This window comes from Pleurodeles waltl, chromosome 2_2 (assembly GCF_031143425.1).
Source record: "Pleurodeles waltl isolate 20211129_DDA chromosome 2_2, aPleWal1.hap1.20221129, whole genome shotgun sequence".
NCBI classification, from domain to species: domain Eukaryota; kingdom Metazoa; phylum Chordata; class Amphibia; order Caudata; family Salamandridae; genus Pleurodeles; species Pleurodeles waltl.
This window is the reverse complement of record NC_090439.1, coordinates 1,054,707,643-1,054,720,570: the sequence shown is the minus strand read 5'-3', so window position 1 is coordinate 1,054,720,570 and position 12,928 is coordinate 1,054,707,643.

Sequence of the window (12,928 nt, the reverse complement as noted above, 5' to 3'; positions counted from 1 at the left end):
TGTGGTGGTGGTGGCAACGCATTAGGGTGTGGTGGTGTGTGTTGTGTCTGTGGGTATGCATGTGGTGGTGATAAAGGGTGTGGTGTCTGTATGTTTGTGTATGTGTCTGTTTTTTTATTGTGTTTGTATGTATGAGTCAACGTGCTGCTTGTGTGCGTTCCCGTGGGTGCATGCAAAGCAGTGAGTGCGCTTCGGATAGAGCTTGGCATAGTGATCTGGATGGAGAAGGGGTGGGAGTTGAGGCAGGGTGTTTGGAAGGGTGGGAACCTGTGGTAACTGAGGAGCCCAACCTTGGGATGATCTCTGTAGACTGTGACAGTCCTTCACCTTTCATGGCACTGGATCCCTCAGTGTCAGTTGTGCCAATATTAGAACCACAATGCCTATCTCCTTCCCCACTGATTTGGCCAATGTCACCTTGGCATTACACAGATGATGCTGAAAACACAGAGACACCAGTGTGAGTGTATCTGTGTAAATCGAATAGGACATTAATATTGCTCACAAAATATTTGTCTGACTATTTCACAATGGTAACATTTCAACTAACTAAAGTATATTTCAATTGTACCACATATCATGTGGAATCTGTACTGAAGTACTGAAGTAGTTTAGCAATGTTTTACGCACTATGTACATACCTATGCTGTTGAAGATATTTACAATTGTTTTGTGGTGGATTGACAAATGGCTTCGACAGCATGAGTAAATACATCAATCTTGATACATTAATAACCCACTTCAGTACAGAGCACAAACATTCACATTTCCAAAAGAGTCATTTTATGGGTAGGCCAGGGCACAGAACTCCACTCTGACTTCAGAAATTGCAGAATTCAGGCACTTCCTGCTATGCACGGTAGGGCGGAGTTCCCAAATTCCATAATCCAGTGTGGAGCAGAGTTTTTTCATGCTTTGGTTCTCTTGCGAGCTCCACAATACTCTTGGACCACTAACGAGTGTGCGCACGACTTTGTGTTCACTCACGCTGTTTCCAGCCATGCATGTGAGACCTTGTATCTACCCACACTGCTTCTGGCCACAAAAGCAGCCAAAACAGCCCTGCATGCGGGGGCGAATACACCTGAAGTAGATTTTCTATTGGAGATCTAAATCTAGTCAACAGGAGGGTTTTGAGTGGATTTTCTTCTCCAATGGATCCTTAAAATTGTTTTTTAGTGTGAGGATTTTTTTTTTCTTTTTTTTCAAACAGGAAGGATGTCTCCCACAGAGACTCCAACTTTCTGTTGCAATCCAGCAGGCTCCTCCCAGTGCTTTGGTCATTTTCTGGTCACTTTTGTCTTGTATTTGGAGGAGGAAGGATCAGTCTCTTTGGGCCTGATTATAACTTTGGCGGAGGGGATTATTCCATCCCAAATGTGAGGGATATCCTGCCCGCCGTAATACGAGTCCATTATATCCTATGAAACTCGTAATGCAGTGGGCAGGTATCCGTCACATTTGGGACGGAGTAACCCCCTCCGCCGAAGTCGTAATCAGACCCTTTGTCTACCTTTGTATTTAAGAACTTTGTTTTTGTGAAATCACACAGGTAAGTTCAATTCTATTGAATAAGGGTTCTGTTTGTTTGCTTGGGCATGCACCTGTATTTCTTTTTATTTTATTTTGATTATATAAATTTAGAGTGGTGGGTGGCCTGGAAGTTAAGCCTGGGCCTAGTCATTATTTATTTAGCAATTTGTTGATTTTTCATCTTTTATAAAGGGAAATTGTTGCTCAGCTCAGCACCTTTTCAACATGTTTGTATTATTTACAATATTATTTGACTATGAGACCTAAATTCCCTATGGGCCAGTATTAATAGTCATAAGTACACAAAATAAATGTTTCAGTGGCATATGTTTTCAACACTTCATTTAGGGCAGGGATGTCATTGGATTATGTTAAAAATGTTGGTTATTCTTTGCATGAATTTTTTTTTTTGCAATGTGTACATGCTGTAGGGAAATATTTGATGGCATAGGAGGTTATGTATTGTTCTAACATTTTATAGCCCAGTTATTTTACGCATTTTGCATTGCTGAATTAATGTTAATGTTTTCTTCAGTGTTACCACCATGCCTCCTTATGGCCACAGATGCTGCTACTTGTTGGTAAACACAATATGACTTGAGGATCATTTGCTTCAATCCTAGTTTGGGAATGCACCACAGCTCAATAAGATTTAATCAATCAATGTATTGCTTCCATGTAGGAGACTCAGCATATCCTAACCGACCATTGTTGTTGCCACTGCTGAGGATTCTAACAATGCCAGGGGAAGTCTGCTTCAATGAGGCCCATGGAAGAACATGGAGGCCAATGGAGCAGGTTTTTGGGCACCTGAAGGCCATATTTTGGTGTCTGGACAAGACTGTTGGAGCCTTCCTCTACTCACTCAATAAGGTGTGCGAAATCACTGTTGCCTGCTGCATGCTGTAAACATTACCCTGCGAAAGAACACCCCAATCATTGCAGAGGATGGAGACCACGAGGAGTCACTGGTTGAGGATGATGAAATCCCAATAAAGATGACAGTTTTGAAGAGGAAGGAATTGACCTTGGTCAAGATGTCATTGACCACTTCTTCACCTGATTGTAAGTGTACCCTATATATATGTGTATGTGTCCTCCTGAGTTTTCATTTGAGTCAAATCTAATATATGAAATCATTAATCTTTCCTTGTTGATCTGTTTTATAATCCTTCACCATGTCATTTTCATTTAGACATTTTAAAGTAGGGACAACTTGCACTGTGATTGCATGGAAGTTCTTGAGATTGTGTCAGATCTGTTTTCTGTGGGACGTTGCCACCAGGGAATACATGCTGCTTATCTTGTTCTAACCACATGTACATGTAAAGTCCTAGCATACTGGTTTTCCCTCACATTGGCTAAATCTTCAATTTGTGTACGGTGTAGGAAGCTGTTCATCAGTCTCCTCATAATTGAAAGAACGTTTGTAGGACACCACTGAATGGTAGTTGTGAATTTACACCAGATACCGCCACAGTATACTGAAATGGTTATGTGGCCTCAATTTTTGTTAGTGCCATGATGTAGACTAATGGTGTTATTATTGTACTGATGAAGGTTTGTCGACTTTCTCCGATGTCCAACTACCTCAAGCACCGAGACACTCTAGCAGTAGGTGTGCACTCGATAAATGTTTTCATTCATTCATGTATGATTCCTCATGCAAGGGCAGTATTTCTGGCTGCAGCTGAGGTCATGAATCAATAATAGTTTGCTGATTTAATTTGGTTTTATGATATATTCCCTTTCTTCCATGGTGTCAAGGTTCTGGAATGCCAACTTCTAAATGGCACAGACCATTTGGTTTATGCTTGGTTTGTGAAAATCATCTTTGGTTTTGTCACAGAGCTATTACCTACATATGTCTGACACCAATACATTATGATTTCATAGTTTTTTTCCCATCTTTTTTTTACTAGGAAACAACTAACCAAGTTAGTATCTATTGTTAACATTTGAATTCTTTTACAAATTACAAAAAGTATGGGCTACGGAATACATAGAAAATTAATTACCAGAATAGATACTACACCAATCTGTGACATTATTGTGTGTGTATACATTTAGAAAAAAAAAGAGTGCAGTACCTTTTAAACTAAAGTCTATCTTGGTGGATGAAACTATATTCATTGAGCGCAAATTGTTTGGAGCCCAATGTACAAAAAAGAACGCCCATCAACAAAGGTAAATGTGTCCATGAAATAGTTGACAAAGTGACTGGTAGATACACTATGGAGGAAATTAGGTTTGCTGCCTCTTGCAGGTGGGGGTGGAGGTCTTGCCATCCTCTCCTACTGGTCCTGATGAATGTCCCTTCCTGGGGTGGGGACAGGTACAGGGACTGGGGAGGGTAGAGCAGTTTCCTGTTGTGGCAGGGCCTCCCTGTCTGTAGCTGAGGAAGGTGTATTTTGTCCTGATGTTGCAGGGCCACAGACAGGGGTAGGTGCTACAGGAAAGGCCCTGCATATATGATGATAAATTTCAAACATCATCCCAATCAAGGAGCAGTAATTGGAGTGTTGATTGTGCGGCTCAATTATGTAGTCCCTGTGCACTTGCTTAAGGTCCTAGAACTCTATTAGGACCTGACCGAGCATGCCTTGGGATTGTTGTAGTGTTCCCAAGACTCGGTCAATGGTGGTCTGGGTGACAATAATGTCAGTGGCCTAACTTTGGTGGCTCACAGATTCCCTCCCAATCCCCTAATTCAACCATCCTGTGCCTTTGAGGCAGTGTGGCCCATTCCACTGGACCCTCTCACACCTGGGGGTAATGGTTGTTCGGCAGTAACCAGGACTGGTGGGCACAAAGTGGGAGTTGTATTCCTCTGGACACAGGAAGTGGAGGTATTCATAGACTGAGTTGTTGTAGCAGCTGGGGTGGGAGTTGTAGCTGTGGGCTGAGTGTGGCTCACTGGGGCTGCCTGCTCAGACAGACTAGAGGGACCAGTCATCCCCTCATCATTCTGACTTGCAGGAGTGTTGTCCTCACTAAAAGGCTTGATCCTGGCCTGGGGTGGAGGTGACTTCAGTTGTAGATAGTAGAGGTGACTTCAGTGGTCCACTACCCCTGGGCATTGGATTTAATATGAATTACAAATACAATAGAAAAAGTCTGTATTGTACCGCAAATGAGGCTTCAGCTACAAATCAAGCAACTTCGAAAAATAAATTTTATGATTAATAGAATGTTTAGGCCTTCATGTGATTTTTTACTTTTTACTCAAGTACATAGATGCAAACTTCAGTAGCAATGGTGGAAGGATGTTCTGACATTTAAAATGCTATTTACAAAGTGTGCGCTACATGGACCAGACATTCAACTCAGTGCCTTAGAGAGGAAATTTGAGGGCTGATCCATTTCAAGGCCTTGCAGCCTCAAAACCAATCTGTGGTACAACTTATTAGATTAAATGACATTGGTCATCACATGAACACTGAAAATGTGTGGCAATGTTACTTTAAATCAGCCTGCCATAGAGCATGGTTGGAAACATTTGATGATTTATGCGATCAAGTAGATCAATTCAGTTTCATGTCAAGAAGGTGACAGCATACTGGATCAACAGAGCAGATTACATTTTAATGCATAAAATGAAATGGTAAATGGAAACTACATAAAGCTTTGAGTTTTGTGCTTATGTGGAAGGAAAGAGAGGTTGGGCTACATCACATTTTAACTATTCTTTTGCAGAGACAAAAGCAGGGCATCATGATAGTTGTTTTCATTTGTAAATGCTATTGCCAGTACGTATGGAAAGGTGAGTAACAAATCCATTTATAAATTGCTACAGTGAAAAGGAACATACATTTATGACAGGTACACACATATGTTTATAATGTGAAAAGGTTAAGATACCGCTTTCAAACACTATAACTTCAGGTGCAAATGGATAGAATTTGGAACATGTTTTTTGAAGTACAAAAACCTATATCGAGATAAAGCAAGGAACTAGTGAAATGCAATGGGTGATTCATGATGAACATCACACAATCTGACAATCCATATTGTTCATTGTTAAATAGTGAGAAACAACTATGATGCTACTAATGTGGATAACACAAGATATTTTTTAAACTGAAGCTTTAACCCCTTGGGTGGGGCGTCGGCCACTGGCCGACGCCCACACTACCTCCCTGGTGTGGGTCACGACTAGTGGCCGACACCAGGGAGGGGGTTAATAAATCGCACCAGAGGATTTATTATTTTTATCACCGGGAGACACAGAAGCTTTTCTGTGTCTCCACCCCACCCACCCCTTTGTGACGTCAGCGCGCCTCACCTTGTTGATTTCCCCATCAGAGCAGGAAGCGGCCGTAAGGCCTCTTCCTCCTCCGATGGGGAAAACGGCCCCAAACGGCCTTCCCCACGTTTGGGAAGGCCTCGTAAGAAAGGGGAGACTTTCCCCTTTCTTACGAGGCCTTCCTGTAAGTGTTTCCTGGCCCCCGATCGCAGCACAGCTGCGATCGGGGGCCAGAAAATACCACTAGACACCAGGGATTTCAATTGGGGGGGTCGCCCCCCTCGGAAAACGGGCCGGCCCCCCCAGGGTATATATATATTTTTTTAAAGGTAGGTGTCCCCTGGGGGGTCACGATCACTTTCGATCGCGCCCCCCCAGGGGCTAAATTTTATAAAAAATATAATAATAAAAAAAACTAAAAAACTAAAAAAAGAAATGGACAGGGGGTCGCCCAGGAAAACCAGACCCACATATAAAAGTGATCTATATATATATATATATATATATATATATATATAGTTGCCACCAGTTGTCTTGCAGTTGCAGCTTCTTGCAGTTGCAGCTTCAAAGCAATGCACATAGTTCAACTGACGCATTTCAACTGTAGCTTTTAGGCAGCAATAAAATAGTCAAGTAAGTATTGTGATTATGTTTCTGCTACAAAAGGATCAGACTTTTGTCTAGTGGCAGTTTTAGTGCCATAAACAAGCGCAGAAGGTTTATATGCCTACTGCAAAGAGCAAATCTGTATTTTATGTCAATAGCAGAGTACATTAGTAAAGTCAGACATTACCTGCGCTATAATACAAATGAAATGTTTGTGTGGGGTGGGGGGCGTCTATGGAGAGATGAAGGGCACTTTTGCTGGGTGGTAATGAGGGAATCCGAGGAGGAGGGAGTGGGAGCACCAATAATGATTGTTGGACTGGGCGCAGCAGGTGTTAAAGACTGTGACGAATGGTATGTGACAAGGTGTTTTTTGAGTGTCTTGAAAGAACGTGCTGATTGAGGGAAGAAGCGCAGGTAAGGTGGCCTCTACTGTTGCACATATCTCACACACACCATCGATTTTGTGACTGTCTACGTAGGCTACTGTTTTAGAGCAACAGTTTAGCCAATAGCAGAGATGGCATCTTGATGGATGACTGCTGCCGTCACTTGGGTTATAGAGGACAGCTCTGACATGGGATCAGAGACTGAGACATCAGATACTGAGACAGCATCTGAGGGATAGGACAATGGCGCAGACTCTGGGAGTGATTTTTCAGTCAGAGGAGTCCCATTCGATATCTCCTCTTCCAGTAAATTATGAGGGAGGTGATGAGGACAGTCCTGCTGTCCCTTCGCAAGCACAGTCTGTGCAACGGGGTAATAGTGGGTTAGCCCAACCCAGAGAACAGGTGAATGCGGCGGCGAGCAGAGAGAAAGAGTGCTCTCTTGGGAGCTCCCCAATTTAGTTCAGCCCCAAATTCCACCGCCCAAATCGTATTGTGGAGACATCAAAATTATCTATCACAAAACAAACTGGTTTTGTAAGGCAGGCACCTGTGTTTGTGGTCCTGGGTTCGGCGGGCCAGATATAGAGAAACATACTAAACCCAAACATTTCTGGAAACTAGACATCCGGGGGAGTCAACAGAGGTGTGACTTGTGTGGATTCCCCAAAGTTTTCTTACCCAGAATACCCTGCAAAACTGAAATGTTGAATATAAACTCTATTTTTCTCGCATTTCTGTCACACAAACTATAGGAATATGCTGGGATCCACAAAATTCCTACTCCCAGTAATTCCTCACCTGTCCTGATAAAAACACTACCCCACTTGAGTGCCTATACCTAGTGCCTGCGTCAGGAATAGATCACCACAGGGTCAACAGCTGCCTCATGTAAGGACCAACATTGACCGTTGTGTGATCTAATCCTGTCGCGGGCACCAGGCCTACCCACACAAGTGAGGTACAATTTTTATCGGAAGACTTGGGGAAATGCTGGGTGGAAGGAAATTTGTGGCTCCCCTCAGATTCCAGAACTTTCTGTCACCGAAATGAGAGGAAAAAGTGTTTTTTTGGCCAAATTTTGAGGTTTGCAAAGGATTCTGGGTAACAGAACCTGGTCATAGCCCCACAAGTCACCCAATCTTGAAATCCCCTAGGTGTCTAGTTTTCAAAAATGCACTGGATTGCTAGGTTTCCCCAGGTGCCAGCTGAGCTAGAGGCCAAAATCCACAGGTAGGTACTTTGTAAAAAACACCTCTGTTTTCTGTGAAAAAATGTGATGTGTCCACGTTTTGTTTTGCGCCATTTCCTTTCGTAGGCCCTAGGCCTACCCACACAAGTGATGTACCATTTTTATCAGGAGACGTGGGGGAATGCTGGGTGGAAGGACATTTGTGGCTCTTCTCAGATTCCAGATCTTTCTGTCACCAAAATGTGAGGAAAAAGTGTTTTTTTGGCCAAATTTTGAGGTTTGCAAAGGATTCTGGGTAACAGAACCTGGTGAGAGCCCCACAAGTCACCCCATCCTGGATTCCCCTAGGTGTCTAGTTTTCAAAAATGCACAGGTTGGTAGGCTTCCCTAGGTGTCGGCTGAGCTAGAGGCCAAAATCTACAGCTATGCACTTTGCAAAAAACACGTCAGATTTCAATGTAAAAATGTGATGTGTCCATGTTGCCTTTCCTGTCGCGAGCATTAGGCCTACCCACACAAGTGAGGTACCATTTTTATTGGGAGACTTGGGGGAACACAGAATAGCAAAACAAGTGTTATTGCCCCTTGTCTTTCTCTACATTTTTTCCTTCCAAATGTAAGACAGTGTGTAAAAAAGACGTCTATTTGAGAAAATGGCCTGTAATTCACATGCTAGTATGGGCAACCCGGAATTCAGAGATGTGCAAATAACCACTGCTTCTCAACACCTTATCTTATGCCCATTTTGGAAATACAAAGGTTTTCTTGATACCTATTTTTCACTCTTTATATATCAGCAAATGAATTGCTGTATACCCGGTATAGAATGAAAACCCATTGCAAGGTGCACCTCATTTATTGGCTCTGGGTACCTAGGGATCTTGATGAACCGACAAGCCCAATATATCCTTGCAACCAAAAGGGTCCAGCAGATGTAACGGTATATTGCTTTAAAAAATCTGACATTACAGGAAAAAGTTACAGAGTAAAACGTGGAGAAAAATTGCTGTTTTTTTCAGCTCACTTTCAATATTTTTTTATTTCAGCTGTTATTTTCTGTAGGAAAACCTTGTAGGATCTACACAAATGACCCCTTTCTGAATTCAGAATTTTGTCTACTTTTCAGAAATGTTTAGCCTTCCAGGATCCAGCATTGGTTTCACACCCATTCCTGTCACTAACTGGAAGGAGGCAGAAAGCACCACAAATAGTAAAAATGGGGTATGTCCCAGTAAAATGCCAAAATTGTGTTGAAAAATGTGGTTTTCTGCTTCAAGTCTCCCCGTTCCTGAACGGTGGGAAGATGGTGATTTTAGCACCAGAAACCCTTTGTTGATGCCATTTTCAGGGAGAAAACCACAAGCCTTCTTCGGCAGCCCTTTTTTCCCATTTTAAAAAAAAATAATGACATTTTCACTGTATTTTGGCTAATTTCTTGGTCTCCTCCAGGGGAAACCACGAACTGTGGGTACCATTAGAATCCCTAGGATGTTGGAAAAAAGGACGCAAATTTGGCGTGGATAGCTTCTATGGACAAAAAGTTTTGAAGGTCTAAGCGCAAACTACCCCAAATAGCCAAAAAAGGGCTCAGCACTGGGGGAGGGGAGCAAGGGCCAGCAGCTAAGAGGTTAATATGCATGTATTGATAGGTGTCTAGAAACATTTTGACTAGCTAAGATAAGGGCAAGCCTTATGTTATTTAACCCAGTCTACACTCCACCAGGGAGTCCTGCCAAGCCTTAAGTAGGATCTGCAAGACCTTGTCCTTCCAATGAAAGAGTTGTAATGGGGGCTGGGTGAGCCACCACCAGTCACCTTGGTCTCCAGGTAATGCTAGGAGGCCAGGGAACACATTCTCCCCCACAGGGCATTCCACCTCTTCTTAACATTATTTTGTATGTGCAGAATGTTAGCTACAGTATTCACTCTGTTGACTATTCTGTCCCACATTTGCCTTGTCTGAGATATGGTAGTATTTTGTACTTGGGCTCCAAACAACTGTGGCTCTACTTTAACAATTTCATCCACCATAACTGCCAAGTTCTCCCTCTCTAAAATGTGGGTTCCTCCTTCTTGCAATAGTGATCAAAATATAAATATACTAGTGTCTCTACTGCGAGTTGAAAAATAGTAGTTGGACCTAATGTATTATGTCATTTTTTCCAAACTGTACATTATATGTTTTTTCAGAAGCATACATTATATATTTATGCATAATTCATTCACTAGTTGGCTTGTTCTATCAACACATCTCTTAGTGGACATTACATGAAACACCTAATTTGATTTAACTGTTCTTAGTTATTCATTCACCTAAAATAGATTAGTTAAAAAGCTGATAAAATAAAAAAAAAACAAGGAACTGAAAAAGAAACAGAGAAATGCAAACAATCACTTATGCAAAGCAGACATGATTGACAGTGGTAAATGTACTGCTAATTCCTCAATGATTTTCAAATCAATTGGCTTACAGGTCTCCAAATTGATTATATCGAGTGACTCATGCTTGTGTAATCTTTGGCATTTATCTCCACCTTTGTAATGATTTTAAATTCATCTAAACAGAAAAATGTCACTTTCATCCAATCATTTGGTGGAAATTTTCAAAGCGGCAAGCCAATGGTATTTTGGGTATCTGTTAAAAATCACCCAGATATGTTTCAGTATACACTTTGGGCCTGATTCTAACTTTGGAGGACGGTGTTAAACCGTCCCAAAAGTGGCGGATATACCACCTACCGTATTACGAGTCCATTATATCCTATGGAACTCGTAATACGGTAGGTGGTATATCCGCCACTTTTGGGACAGTTTAACACCGTCCTCCAAAGTTAGAATCAGGCCCTTTGTTTCTTGGAACACAGTACTCCCAATATACTTCCTATTTAAGGGCATTAATTACAGTATACAACATAATCTGTTTTGTATGTGATGAATTTCTTAATTCTGTGTAATTTATTATCAAAATATACTTGTTTACTACTTTTACAGGTATTGTGACTTACATGCATTCTTGGTTACAGAATTTTACATGCTTTTGAATTAGTGCAAAGAATGAAACCCTTTGGTTTGTCACTGAGCCAAGTAGGCAAGCCTGTGCCCTACACAAAATGACTCCTTAACAGATAGTCCCTTAAATTCTTACTTCTTCTACATGTCATACTGAGTCTAGGCTCAATGAAGGTACTTATCAACAGCTCCTGTTTGAGTATTCCCCAGTGCTTAGTGAAAATCAGTCTTAAATTGTCATATCTCTGTTTAGGGACCTATTATCTTTCTTCTAAGATATTTGTGGTTGTCTGTACAGGAGGTCAAACCTATTTAATGTTTTAATCTTTTCTACAGACTTACTCAGTACTTTAGGGGGTAACATCTTGTTGAACTGCTCTTAAGTAGTGCAATTTTGTTTCATCATCACTAATTCCCCATTGTAAATGTTCCTTTTTTCAAGGGGGGTGGCATCTTAAAGCATGTAGCATTTATTCCCTGGAATTTGTTTTCTAAATAAGGAAGTCTCTGTGGCATCGCCACTAAATTCTAATCTTATACTCAAAAATTATAGAGATTTTACTCTGTTTAAATGTTAGGTCAATTGTTCTCATTCAAAGAAAATCTTGTAATTTGTTCACTGAACCACTCCAGATTATGAAGATGTCATAATAGCATAGCCATACCAAGATATCATCCATATAATTTGTCAACTCGGGTCCATGGACACCTGTTCCTCCCATAACTGGAGGAAAACAGACATCCATGGTGGTTTACATGTATCTGTTTATACATGAAGTTGTTGAACAGAAAAACATTTTCACTGAGTCAAAAAGTAATCATAGCCAAGAGCAGCCTATTATGCTAAAACAATGTATTTGGTCTTGATTTCAGATATTGTTAACAATACTTGATGCTAGTATAAACCAATTGCACATCAAGTTTTACAAGCCAATAACGTGCTTCCCATGATACATGTTTAAAGAAAGTCTGAATTGTGCATTACATGGGATGGTAGACTCTCAACAAAAACAATCAAAAATGATTTATGTAGATTGATGCCAATTCAAGGAGGCTGCCTATAGCAGAGGCTTTAGGTCACCCTCATGGATTCTATTTATTTTTGTGGACTTTAGGGAGTAGACAGAGATTTGGAATGGATGGATTGTCTGTCTTCAGTTAATGATATTCACCATAACTCAGAACTTAGGGGGTGATTCTAACCCCGGCGGTCTTAGACCGCCGGGGCCAGGGTCGGCGGGAGCACCGCCGACAGACCGGTGGTGCCCCGCAGGGCATTCTGACCGCGGCGCTTTGGCCGCGGTCAGTGCAGGAAAACAGTGCAGGAAAACCGGCGGTCTCCGGCCGGTTTTCCGCTGCCCCTTGGAATCCTCCAAGGCGGCGCAGCTTGCTGCGCCGCCGAGGGGATTCCGACCCCCCCTACCGCCATCCAGTTCCCGGCGGTCCGCCCGCCGGGAACCGGATGGCGGTAGGGGGGGTCGCGGGGCCCCTGGGGGCCCCTGCAGTGCCCATGCCACTGGCATGGGCACTGCAGGGGCCCCCGTAAGAGGGCCCCTAAATGTATTTCACTGTCTGCTACGCAGACAGTGAAATACGCGACGGGTGCAACTGCACCCGTCGCACAGCTTCCACTCCGCCGGCTCGATTCCGAGCCGGCTTCATCGTGGAAGCCTCTTTCCCGCTGGGCTGGCGGGCGGCCTGAAGGCGGCTGCCCGCCAGCCCAGCGGGAATGTCAGAATTACCGCCGCGGTCTTTCGACCGCGGAACGGTAACCTGACGGCGGGCCTCCGCCGCCCGCCAAGGTCAGGATGAGGGCCTTAATTTCTCCAAAAGTGGACCCCCACTTTAACATTGATGGAAACCAGGGACCCCTACTGAATCATCATGGGAATCCGGGGACCCCCGCCTGAGTCATTACTGGAAGCTGGGGACCTAATTTGTCAATATTTGTTC